We start from the raw sequence: 14,000 nt of genomic DNA, 5'->3' as shown, positions 1-14,000 counted from the left end.
TTCATTTAATATTTTTTAAAGGGGCACTAGCTACGAGATATATAAAAAATCAAAAGTATGATTTTTTTGTTCAATCATTAATGAAAGTGAAAAAGTGAAATAATAATTAGCTTTTATCAGCTAAAATGGTTCAATTTTGTAAAATTAACCTGATAAACATTGATAATGACTTATTCACTTGCAAGTGAATAATTCGACCTTATTCAACCCGTAGTCATGTGAACTCCAATTTAACCCCGTAGAAAGAGATAGAAAAACGCATGCAATGTCCGTGTACGGTTATTAAAAGGAAAAAATGTAAACATTGAAAGTGAAACAAAGGTAAATAATTTGATTAATTGATTCGATCCACAAAAAGTCATTCTTATAAAGCTAAAAACGACGGTAAACATAGTTTTTGAATCTATAATACAATATAATAGACTTTTAAAAATCCAATTGCACGTGTGGATTAATCTATTCATATCTATGTTTTTTTATGTTTACATCGTTTATATGGTCATATATGGTCAACTCGATAGTTAATTAGATGGCGTCTTGGCTAAAATTCTCACGAAACGAAACTACATCTTTTTGAGACCATGTCCTGTACATTGTTTATTTTATACTTTTGATAGTTTGGAAACATATTTTACATTGTTATAAATAAAACATGTGGACTTGAGACAAATCGGTGATCATGAATTTGGCAGCTAGTGCCCCTTTAAGAATGTTTTAAACTTTTATTTAACCTTTTAGTCATGGATTCAAGTGAGCTGTGTGATAAGCATTTGTTTATTTTTCATAGAATTTATTTGTTTTCGTATCTACAAAGCAATATGACGTTACAATTTCATTGAAGGACAATTAAGGAATGACAACGCTTCGACAAATTCGAGACAACCCATGAATGTATGAAAGACAATGATACTAAATTCATTATATAATATAATAGCTTCTAATCGGGTGAACGGAAAGGAATTAGTCCGAAGTTTCGATCGTTGAAATTAAAGTATGGAAATATATATTTTTCAGTTTATGTATAATTTCAAAATTTGTTTTTGGAAATGTTCTGTCTAGGGTAAAACTTGCAAGCGGGCCTGCTTCGTCTCAAATGGAAATCTATACATTGTAATTGTTTCACCAAGACTTTATATAGAGTTATGAATATTTTTATAATATAACTTTTAAAACAATGTTGATATCGTTACTGTCTCTTTAAATAAAAGTATTAAAACCAGCCATCTTCTTTATTCTATTATTTTTCAATTAAAATTAATGACTTCTACATTGTAGTGCATGTTGTTATTCACCTCGTCGGAACCAAATACATTCTGGGTAAATTTTTTGAAATGCTATATCAAAACATGTTGATTGGTCATAGAAACCAATTAACAATTACAGCATGCCATATGCGCACTTCGACTATACTGGACTCTTCGTTGTGCTTAAGTAAAAACTATCAGAAAGCAAAGATCAATAACTGCCACGGATAGACGAGTGCTGGCTTAGAAGGAGTCTGTACTTATGAAATAATGACTAATAAAACATGTAAAAGCAACATTAGTATACTGCTGTTCGAAAGTCACAATTCGATTGAGACAAAAACAACTCCGGGTTATGTTGTCATACAATAATGCTGCCTAATATCATACTGATCACTACAGTACGGCAGATCGGTGAACAAATTGTGGGTTTGATGATAAAAGCACAAAATTTGGAATGGTAGTAGTTTTGGGTGTTTAAAAAAATATTAGCTATGGACCCACCTTGAAATTTCAATATGGCGGCTTTTTTCAAAATGACCGCCGTAAAATATCAAAATCAATAGATCTTTACAAGATCAAAATCAGTGCCAAATTTGTCATGATAGTAGTGCGAGGTATTTCAAAAACATAATCCATGGACCAACTTTGAAATTTCAGTATAGCTGCTTTAATCCAAGATCATTTGCTTCAGACTAAGCGGAAATAATCAGTTAATTGGAATAGTTCTTTGCCAATTTTTTATCATTCAATATGAATCTAGTTCAATTATAAAACATGTGTAAAGATAAAAGTATACAAACCCGCCATCTTCACTGTTAAAACCAACGATAACCTTTCCTTTATTAACTCTATACGACCGCCCGTTTGATGTCGCGTCGTCCACTTGTACATCACAATCTCTGTATGTGTACTCTATGTCTGCAAAAAATATTACTTATAACAGCTCAAATATTTATTTGTTCATGTAAACATAACAAGAGCTGAAGATATTTTTTTAGCATATTTGAACAGTTAATTTAATACAAGAGCTGTTTGTGTATTTTTGAAAATTACAATCATTACGTTCTCTGTGATGAAACTTTTATGAATAACACTATACATGATGATACCAAAACATTTTCAGAGGGCCAAAATGGAACTAATTTAACCACAGAAAAGCTTATCTCAGTTTTTCTTAAGACAGCAAATAAATCATCCCGAATGGTGAGAAAAAAGAAATACAAAAAGAAAACTGGTTAGATAAAAGAAGTCCGACAAAACGTAAACTATTAGAAAAGCTGTTAAAAATGGAGTCTTATTAAGAATTAATTTATGATAAACTCTCAGACTCATCATTAAATAGTCCTTCTGCATTTTACTAAACTCCGTATAAGTGATCATGGTCTTGAATTAAAAACTGGTCGGTGCACTAAAATTCTTTGAGAATAAAGACTATGTAAAATCGAAGATGAATTTCAATTATTCTTATTATAATAAATGCAAAGTAAATACAAATATCAGACAAAACCCATATAATGATATACAATTAGAAGTTGAACATTTCATTCATGAAGACAAATTATTTTATATATTAAACCCCGGATACATGTGGGCAGTTGTCTGAAGTAACATGGCTATCTTAAAGAAATGACCGTCACGAAATATTCAAATGTGTAGAAAGTAGCATTAAGCACAAATCAACCAATCAGTCAAGAAGACATTTGATTATGTTAATTATTCCTGTGCTTCGTAAAATAATAATAATCCTATGATTTAAGAATTAAATGCTTTTTGTTATCTTATTCTGGTGTAATAGCATTGCTCATAGCCCATTTTATAAATTGGCGGTACATATCCAACGCTTTTAGAACTTGATAGAATTACAATTCATTCCATTACACCAATATCACATACATGTCATACGTTATACTGTCTACAACAATGACATGTTTTTAGTATTACTTACTTTTGTCCTCACAACATCGAACGTTTTGACCAAATCCTTCTAAATATTCCCATCCACTTATATAGCCATATCCAGGACATTTGAAAGAGTTTTTCAAATTATAAACTACCGGAAAAAAAAGAAGATAGATTGATTAAATCGATACAGAATTGTTTTTTTGCATATAAACATTGACAGGACATATGCTTTTTCAAATAGGATTTGTGTTCAGTCCGTAAAACTCATTTTTTTTTCAATTATACGGTTGTTCTTATATGTTTCTTACTGATTATCACAGTGAACTGACACGTTTAAATCCGGATTAGTGTATCGGTCTAATACAAAGCATATTCATTTTGCATTAAAATGCTCTCCTTCTGCCTAATTATGCATTTTATAAACTCATCATAAATACTAAGATTAAAAGTGTGTATACCGTTTATCAGCTTGGTATATACTATGTAAATGATAAATTAGCTAGTTTGATTTTCACTTCTACGAAACTTCAACTGTTGAAAGTTTTTTTTTTTACCTTAATAGTGAAGATATCGTTTAACATGTTTAAGTACCTTACCTTAATAGTGAGAATATCGTTTAAGTACCTTACCTTAATAGTGAAGATATCGTTTGAGTACCTTACCTTAATAGTGAGGATATCGTTTAAGTACTTTACATATACTTACATAGAGTTTGGCACACTACGTTTTTTCCTGGTCCCGGTTTACACGTAAATGGAAACGGATCAGGGAATAGCTTATCAATGGAATCTCCGTCACGACAATACTGCCTATATGTTAATGGTCTCGATTTCTTTTTATCATTTTGGTAGCTACCAAGGACAGTGGAAGCAATAACGAGTAATATCAAACCTGTAAGTTGTAAACAAAAATATAACATTTTTTCACCAATATTAATACAAAGCATGGACACAATATTTTTATATTTTTATATTTTTACAGTTTTTACGTTACAGCTAAAGTTAATTGATCGATATTATATCATTTTAATGTTTGCATTTCTACTATCTAATGAACCTTGATCAAAATAATATCATGTAAATTTCTGCATTTCTGCTAACTAATCAACACTATAGATGTCAATTTTTTCTGATATGTGGTATTCTAAAGACTCGAAAATGTCAGCCACATATCAAGTATACATATCAAAATGGTAACTTTTTATACTGACAAACTATTTTTGTTGGATGCTACATTGCTTTCTGTAGGCAATCTGCATTCCTATGGTTAAACCAAAAAGTAAAATCACAAAAATACTGAACTCCGAGGAAAATTCAAAACGGAAAGTCCCTAATCAACCAAATGCATGATTCGAAAACAAACTGATAAAGACATGCCATGGCAAAAAAAAAAAAAAAATACTGAAAAGCGTAGAAAACTAAAGTCGAGCAACCGGATCCAAACTAATAACCGGAACGATCACAAGTGCTCCGGAAGGCTAAACAGTTCCTGCTCCATATAGAACGACCCACGTGTTACTTCTATGAAACGCGGTAAATTATACCAAGAGATAAGGTATCACACAATAGCGAATTACAGTTCAGTATTGGCTATATAATATTAATGCCCGCGTCACACTGTCCCGATTTTTATATACGATGGACACCCGAATGCGAAAATTGTAAGTTCGTACGAAGTTGGTCCCGATCTCGTTAAAAAACCAAAAAGTGACCGATGCAAGTACGATGAATAACGAAGTCTATACGATGGTGCCGAAATTATATACGATAGCAAAAGATGGACATACGAAGGTTAACCGAAGACAGATATTTAAGCTTCATATCTCAGCCGAAGCCTACACGATGGATCATGAAGGCTACACGATGGATTACGAAGGCTACACGATGGATTACGATGATCGCGCGATGGCCATTCAATGTCTAATAGATACGAACAGAATTTCGACAACATATCGTTTCTGTACAAGTCTGCCATGCATGGCGGGAAATCGATCTTTTTGTCTAATTCTTATAAAACTTAGTTTATTATCTCCTCGCCTACTACATGTAAGTTGCGTGTAGATAAAATTGTTATGGACACTCTAGAACCAAAATGCTCAAAACTTGGTATGGTGTTACTCGTTAAGAATATCTTAAGCGCTATTGACTTTAAAGTTCAAAGGTCAAGGTCGCAGTGGCAGTTGTAATAATAGGCAATATCTCCCTTGTGGACACTCTAAAACCAATATGCTTCAAAAGATTTTAACCACATTTGGTATATTGTTCCTCCTTGTAATGATCTGACATTTTTACGTTCAAGGCCAAAGGTTAAGGTCATGCAGATGGACTTGTTTTTTCTCTTTGAAATAGCATAATACACAGGAAATTGGTTGCTCATTTTTTTACCTGCTGGTTCTAAAGACAATATTAAAGGTATTCCCAGTTACTGAATGTTTTGGTTGATTTCTACAAAAATAGTTTATGTATCAAATATGCATATTCAATTTACCATTTTCTGCATGTGTCATTATACAAATATAGTGTCCATATTTGTCCCCAATATGTTACATACGAGGAGATGCCACGCTCGGCATTGCCTTGTTTGAACTGTAAAATGTGTGCACTAGTCTGAATAATCACCCATAATTATGCCCATGTTAACTGATCAATCTTAAAGGTAAGGTAATGGGTTCGTTGATCCCTTTTATTCAAAAAGAGCTCTTTCCAGGAGAATATCATAATAATATAGACAAAAGGAAGGATGTGGGGAAAGCAACAATTGCGGCAAAATATGACATATAGAAAACAAAATGGTTATGGAGTAAACATTCGTGTGAAAACAACTCAGACGATACATAAAAAATCAGAATAATGAACAAAAAGTTGGTTTCCCTATATACGTGTACATGCAGTGTTGGTGTACGAGGCGCGTTTATGATTTTCATTATGTTACTTGATATGAAAAATTGACAAAAAAAATTATTTTACTTGTAAAAGTAAATTCTGAGCCTGTAATAACTGCTCTTCTTGTTCCATTTGAATTAATAGAAACAACGCTGTCGCCTTTCTTGTTCTCATAGAATCATATGATATGGGCTCCATGTTTTGTGAACGTTTTTCTTAACTGTTGTATTAGACTGACCAATGCATATCGCGCATGGCACTTTAAATGTATTTTAGCGCGTACATTAACTTACATTTAGCTGGATTTATTGCCGTCGTAGTTCCATCTTGTCGCCTTCGTACTTTTATTCGATGGCAACACGACGGGATTACGAGGTATTCACGAAGTCGTGTTGCCATCGTAAGACCTTTGGGTATCTTCGTGATTCATTCGTGTAGACATCGTTATGTCAAAACTGCCCGATGGAAACGATGGAAACACGAATGCAATACGATGTGCAAAGATGCATTCCGGGTGACATTACGATGGTGAGGATGGTGATACGAACTCAATACGAACCCTCAACATCGGACGCACCTTTGGGGATTTTTTAACATGTTAAAAAATTTAGAACCCTTCCCGAAGTTGTCCCCGAAGGCTAGAAAAAGTGGCCGATGGTTCTAAGATGGTTAAAGATGGCACTACGAATAGCCCGATCTGGATACGATCAGTCCCGATTTTGAAAATTTCCATTTTCGTGTTGCCATCGGCGTAAAAATCGGGACAGTGTGACGCGGGCATAAATGAAAAACAAAGGAGCATACATAAATTTCTGCAAATTATGATTACATTGAGCGTTGCCATTAATTAATCTGTTAATGAAATAAATATAAGAACTTTCTATTTTGATAAATTCAGTTGATGTTCAATGCACATAGAAGAAGTCTATCAAAACATTGTTTTAATATTTATTGAGTTTTCATGAAAACAAATGTTCCATGAAGTATAAAATTTCTCTCATACAAAATTTTCAACAGAAACATAAACCTTATCAGTGGAGTTGACTCGTCTTCGAAATAACACGAACGAGACTTACCTTCGCCATAAAACAAAACAAGATGTGAACGTACTGTGGTATGAGGATATGTGGTCCTAAGCGATGTCATCGCTGTAAACTTTAAATGAAGTACAAAAAAGCAACTTTCTTTTTTGTCTAATACGCAAAGTGATATAGATTTATGATTTGTTTTTCTTAATATTATTACCTTTGTAGCTTAAACAAGCCATTGCAAACTGTAAGTAAGTAAGGTAAGTTTCCGTCCTTGAGTAACAAAGTTGTAGGTTAAGTTATAATGTACTATGGAAATCACCTTGCTTTATATACTTATTCAATTTAAGACGTTTTAAAGCCCGTTAATAATGAAACCAAAATTAACAAGAAGCTATGTTAAATTAACTGAAACCCACCAGAAAGCAATTGAAAGCGTCGGTGAACTAACAATATGCATTTGACAAACTGAAAATCGTTGATCTTGAAATTGGAATTGAATTCACGCCGAAAGATAGAAAACACATAAGTTAACACACAATATCAAACTATTGTCGACGAACCAGTACACAATAATTAGAAATCGGACAACACGAGCCATTAACAGGAAAAACTACTACAAACAAGAATAAAAAGTGTGTTAGTGAGGGTGTATAGAAAACTACTTTCCACGAAAAACTTTCAAACCATTCATTGGGTCAAAACAGCCAGCGCCATTGCTGAAAGAAAATGGCGAACATGCAAAACAATATTGAACAAGTTTAATTTATCTGGAAAGGTACAGAGTGCTTCGCATTTTAAACAATTACCTCAGTTTATGTATTCTGTGTGATTTTTAAAGGAAGCAAGTTTGGTGAAGACCACCGGATATGTTCTAAAACCACTCCAAAGGCCCGAAATATCACGAGGCTAAATCCATCAATTAGAAACACAACGTAAACAACTACTTAATTCAATAGAAAACTGTGCCAGGCAATGGGCTACAAGTCAGAAAGAAGACGTAATATATACTCTTTCCTAATGGATTGAGGCTGTGAGGTCATTGATACAAACCATGAATACCTATGCATATTTCATCAACCTTAATTTTGCAAAACACTTTTCCTTCCTCCATGACAAATATGCTGTTGTCCTACAAGATAAAGCCCCAGCAACATCGTTTTTGTATGTCAAATACATTACATCATCTGCTTCACAAATTAAAAAGGTATTGACAATTCATTTGAAAACTCAACATATACATTCACAATACATAAGGGCAAATCCTAGATTATTATACATGTATAAAAATGAAATTGAGAATGGAAATGGGGAATGTGTCAAAAAGACAACAACCCGACCATAGAAAAACAACAGAAGAAGGTCACCAACAGGTCTTCAATGTAGCGAGAAATTCCCGCACCCGGAAGCGTCCCTCAGCTGGCCCCTAAACAAAGATATGCTAGTTCAGTGATAATGAAGGCCATACTATTTCCAAATTGTACACAAGAAACTAAAATTAAAATAATACAAGACTAACAAAGGCCAGAGGCTCCTGACTTGGGACAGAAGCAAAAATGCGGCGGGGTTAAACATAAGATCTCAACCCTCCCCTATACCTCTATCCAATGTAGAAAAGAAAACGCATAACAATATGCACATTTAAAATTCAGTTCAAGAGAAGTCCGAGTCTGATGTCAGAAGATTTAACCAAAGAAAATAAACAAAATGACAATAATACATAAATAACAACAGACTACTAGCACTTAACTGACATGCCAGCCCCAGACTTCAATTAAACTGATTGAAAGATTATGATTTCATCATATGAATATCAGGCCTAGGCACAATCCTTCCCGTTAGGGGTTTAGTATCATACCATCATAACATATATGAGAAGAAAATGTCTATTCTATGTTCCTTTGCTATTTCAATTAAAGATGAAGAAATGGATGTTCAATCACAGTATATTTGGCACATAAACCACATTAGTGTACTTACAGACAACGTAATATTGGTTTGTCTTCCAATTGCTGCAAGAAAACTCTTTCTTAATTATTGATTAATTATCAATTTTATCAACAATCAACAATTATCAAAGTTATTCTTTAGAAATATTGAATAACTATCTATTCTAGAAGCAGACGTATATACTAAAATATTGCAAAGATCTTTTATAGTACAGGAAATCTAAGACTCTTTCATCTTGCAATAGTATTGAAACAATTGACTTTTCCTACACTTTACACAAGTATTCTCAATTACAAACTAAAACAAATCGAAAGAGTTGGTCCTGCTTTGATTCATAAAAAAGACAAACGTAGAAACAAGGATATTGTATTAGAGAGGGATACATTCCCTGATCCAAACAGACAATTCCTGAAACTGACATTATCATTTGCAAATATAGCTCAACATGCAGACTTCTTATACGTTCAGGTATTTCCTATCCAATTTTTTTTTTATGGAAATATTCTTTATAAAGCACAAAAATGTCAGTATTCACCTCAGAAGCGAACAAAACCTTTAAATAGACTTATTAAGAAAGGTTAGTTACGATACTGTTGTCAGGTCATTAAAGATTGAATATTTTGGCGTTAATATTGATTCACTTATAGGGTCTTTGCGTCGGAACTAAACACATTTATTTATCTGCTGATATATGTTATAATGGTATGATACTAAACCCTATGGGGAAGGATTGTGCCGTATATTCATATGATCTAGGACATAATCTGTCAATCAGTTTAATTGAAGTCTGGAGCAGGCATGTCAGTTAACTACTAGTAGGTTGTTGTTATTTATGTATTATTGTCATTTTGTTTATTTTCTTTGATTACATCTTTTGACATCAGACTCGGAATTATCTTGAACTGAATTTTAATGTGTGTATTGTTATGCGTTTACTTTACACATTGGCTAGAGGCATAGGGGGAGTGTTGAGATCTCATTAACATGTTTAACATGTTTAACCCCGCCGCATTTTTGCGCCTGTCCCAAGTCAGGAGCCTCTGGCCTTTGTTAGTCTTGTAGTATTTTTGATTTTAGTTTCTTGTGTACAATTTGGAGTGTAGTATGGAGTTCATTATCACTGAACAAGTATATGTATTTGTGTGGGGGCCAGCTGAAGGACGCTTCCGGGTGCTGGAATTTCTCGCTGCATTGAAGACCTGTTGTTGACCTTCTGCTGTTGTCTGTTCTATGGTCGGGTTGTTGTCTCTTTGACACATTGCTAATTTCCATTCTCAATTTTATTATCAGGATGCTTGATGTGTCGATTAACAGGCAGCATACTGTAAACCAACTTATTTTCGCGGATACTTTATTAATGTTTGCATTTGATCTTTTCTTGAGCACTTCGCTGATATTTAATTTCGCGACTGTCTGATTCACTTGATGAAATTTTAAAAGGAAAGATCCACGTTTTACATATATACGACGATTTATATTCGCGTTTTTGCTTCTACTCGCGAAAGTTGCAAAAATAAGTTAGTTTACAGTATTTGTTACGTTTGGAAGACGTGTTTCAACAACCAATCGACTTTCCAATGGGAACCAACTATGCATTTTTTAAGCCGAAATATTTCGTTATTCATAAAAAGGTAAATGTATACAGGAACTTTTTAGCAAGTAGTAAGCATTACCCTTTAAATATGCTCTCTCAACAAATATATATCACATTAAGGTGCCGATAGTGATCGCATCTATCCCATCGAACTTTCGATGAAGAATGCAACAGATACAGTTGAGTCTGCCGCATATTCACATGTGTCCTGTAACTGCCAATGAGAGTCAGTTGAAAACAAAACGTTGCGACAAAAAGAGATTATTTCGGCTTCCCAATTTTGACCTTTCCATTTATATGCAGCAACATTCTAGCAGCGCCTGCATACGGAATATATATCTCCCTGTACGATTCCAAAGCTTATCTTTCCTATCATTACTTTTTTAATAGATGATTTCTATTAAACCAATATCTCCAAGTTGTGAAGTTTAAGTTCGTGAATTTTACTGACAACATCACGAGTTATACGGCCGTTATGAAATATCTGTTTCACAGATAATAGCGAATATGTTCGAAATGCCATAGCTACAATTTCGTGGCCTTTTAACCGAATGTACCGAATTAGACGTATTACCGGGTTTGCAAAACGACGGATGCTACATGTGGTTGAGGATTTATTTACCCTTCTGTAGCACGTGATTGCACTCAAAGTTTTAGGTGGGGTTCATTTTGCACTGTCTTAGCTTTCGATGCTGTGTTTTGTGTACTGTTGTGTGCCTGTCTTGTCTATATGTTTTTTTTTATTTTCTTTTATTTATGGTGTTGTCATTTTTTTTTCGATTTATGAGTAAACATGTCACATTGTTATTTTTTATTCATAGTACATGCATCATCCATTCGTATATTTCTCAGTTACCCGACATAAGCTGTATGTCTTAATAAAATGTTAACTACACTAACAATTCAAACGCAATAGATAACAAAAAACCAAGTGCAACATTATTATTTACAAAACAACTTAACAGATGATGAATATCTATGACCCAAAGATATATATTACAACCAACTGGAGAGTTCTTCGATAGTTTTTGTATCGATGGGGATAATGAAAAACTAGCATCGCGTGACATTATGCTATGCAAATCCCTGAGTGTTTTTTTTTAACACAGGCGAATTGAGAAAATTTTACGTCTTTATTAGATTTCCAACTGGAATACTCGACCCAGGTGTTCTAGTTTCACTTCCACACCCCGACGAAAAAGTGCACAGTCAATATGTTGATGTTTACCTGCATACAATATTAAAAAGTATTCATACAAAGCATTTATTGCTGACGTAATGGCGTGACGTTTGTGTGTAAAACGAAATCGAACACGGTATAATGAGGATTATCTTGAAACTTAAGTATTGAACATTATAATTTAAAACCTTAAATGTGTACCCTGTTGATAGTTCCATACCAGCAACAAGTCTGTGTATACGTATTCCCCTTTTCATTGCGTTTATCCAACAGGGATCTATCCATCAGCATGCATTTTGTATATAATTATATAGTTTATCGATTATGTCTAGAATATTGCATTTAGATCCCTGTATAATTTCTTCATCCTCTCTGAGGCATTCTCAGATCTATTTTCCATATCAATAAATATATATCACGCAACATCATAAAGGAGCAACCTTTAAATTTCAATAGAAGGATTCATTTTATGCTTGAATCAATCTTTGTCCTCGCTTTCAATCACATTTTTTTTCTTTAAAATTTTTAAACACTTTGTAAGGTTTGAGCAAAATCTTGATTCAGAACATTTTGTTTGGCATGTGCTTGTTATGACCACAATATTTCTTTTAATCAAATTGGGAATCACATTTCTTTTATGCAAAAACAATATAAGCCCCTTTGAAGTTAATTGGCCGATCCCTGATGAAACTATTATCATGTTCTTACTTTTGTTACGTATAGATATTTCAAGATAGTGTGTACATCCTAACAAACGAGTAGCTTGAGTAGTTTCGCATCGTGATCGCAATCTTATTTTCATTTCGCCTTAGGTGTAAATGCACATAAAGAAAAACATTTGATTCGTTCACATTATATTCAGCCAAATTTGTAATTTGTGTAAATTATGTACACTAAATAAGGTCATGTTGTATTTGATGAAGTCAGAATACATGTATATCAATTAATATATACACAAATGGAAAATAATAATAATAAAAAAAACCAAAACACATGATTAACCGTGTAAAACTTCAATGAATGGTTCCTGATAACCCTTCATTCGATCCAATATATTTAAATGAATAATCTTCAAGAACAGAAAAAAAGAATCGAAATGAGAATCCATGAAAACATCATTTGTTCATATAGTGTTACCAGATGTTGGTATTAATTTCAAATACATTAATCAAACTAGATAATTTTCTAATGTAAGGCCATCTTACTACTTGTGCTTTGACAATATTCCTTCCTTGAAAACGCAAATTAACCAACAACGTACCTCTCTGTTTTGATGTGAAAATATGGCAGCTACTTAATTGTTGTGTGTTAAAGCCAAAGTTTACCGATTGTCACCTTATAGTAAACAATTAATAAAAAGCAAGGATATTGAGCAGGTGTATAACATGTATAATCAGATTATAGTTTATAACAATAACAGAAGCATGCGTATTGCGATCACTGGATTTTTACGACAGGTTCTCGCTATGGTCACTAGAATATGGTAAATATGTCGGCGAATTGAGTCCTGGAAGCAAACTATTCATAAAAAATAATCTTCTTCTAAATATGGACAAATTAAAAAATGTATATGTACAAAAGTTTTATAATAAAAACTATCCATTTAGTTATAAAAAAAACATATGCATATTTTTTTTGTTTTGATATGAGGTTTCGTATGACTTTTAAATAACATTGAAAACAACTAAAATATTAATCCAGAAACAGACAAACAAATATCTAGTAGTGAAAAGAAAGGGTTCTAAAAAACTAAAGACCGGCAAATCAAGTGATTCTGATAGCATTATTAATGAAATAATAAATATATTTATAGCAGTAATTTTACAATAAATGCATTAACAAAACTCATTAATTCAATTTTAACATCTGGCTAAAATCAAGAGCAGTGGAACGTCGACTGTGTAATACAAATATTGTGAATGAATGATTTTTTATTGCATAAGAAACAACATTACTTTAGCATTATACAAGGTATATACATATACATGTATACATATATTGATACATTGAGGTTTTATCTTTGTATATCTAAGGAAATCAATTGAATTTTAAGGCTGAATTAAAGGTTCAAGCTACAAAAGATGCGCAGGTCTGTAAAATGTTTGTTTTTTCTACGATATCAACTCTTCAATATTTCTATAAGGTTTGGTTTTTAAATATTTTAGAATTTTGTTTTATAATGTCAACTTTTCTTTTAAGTTTGGTTTCTAAATATGT

The 14,000-nt window shown here is 32.8% G+C and overlaps 1 long non-coding RNA gene across 1 annotated transcript; it reads right to left on the bottom strand.

The window, feature by feature from the left end:
* Positions 1 to 2,047: 2,047 nt before the first annotated feature.
* On the bottom strand, positions 2,048 to 3,965 carry LOC143081993 (uncharacterized). The gene is made up of 3 exons (XR_012980203.1): positions 3,855 to 3,965; positions 3,193 to 3,297; positions 2,048 to 2,165 (listed from the first exon to the last, which is right to left on the bottom strand). It is a non-coding gene; the product is annotated as an uncharacterized LOC143081993 (long non-coding RNA).
* Positions 3,966 to 14,000: the final 10,035 nt, after the last annotated feature.

The sequence above is a fragment of the Mytilus galloprovincialis genome, chromosome 7 (genome assembly GCF_965363235.1).
Source record: "Mytilus galloprovincialis chromosome 7, xbMytGall1.hap1.1, whole genome shotgun sequence".
Lineage (NCBI taxonomy): Eukaryota > Metazoa > Mollusca > Bivalvia > Mytilida > Mytilidae > Mytilus > Mytilus galloprovincialis.
The sequence above is the reverse complement of the archived record's forward strand: the minus strand, read 5'-3'. Positions and strand labels throughout refer to the sequence as shown.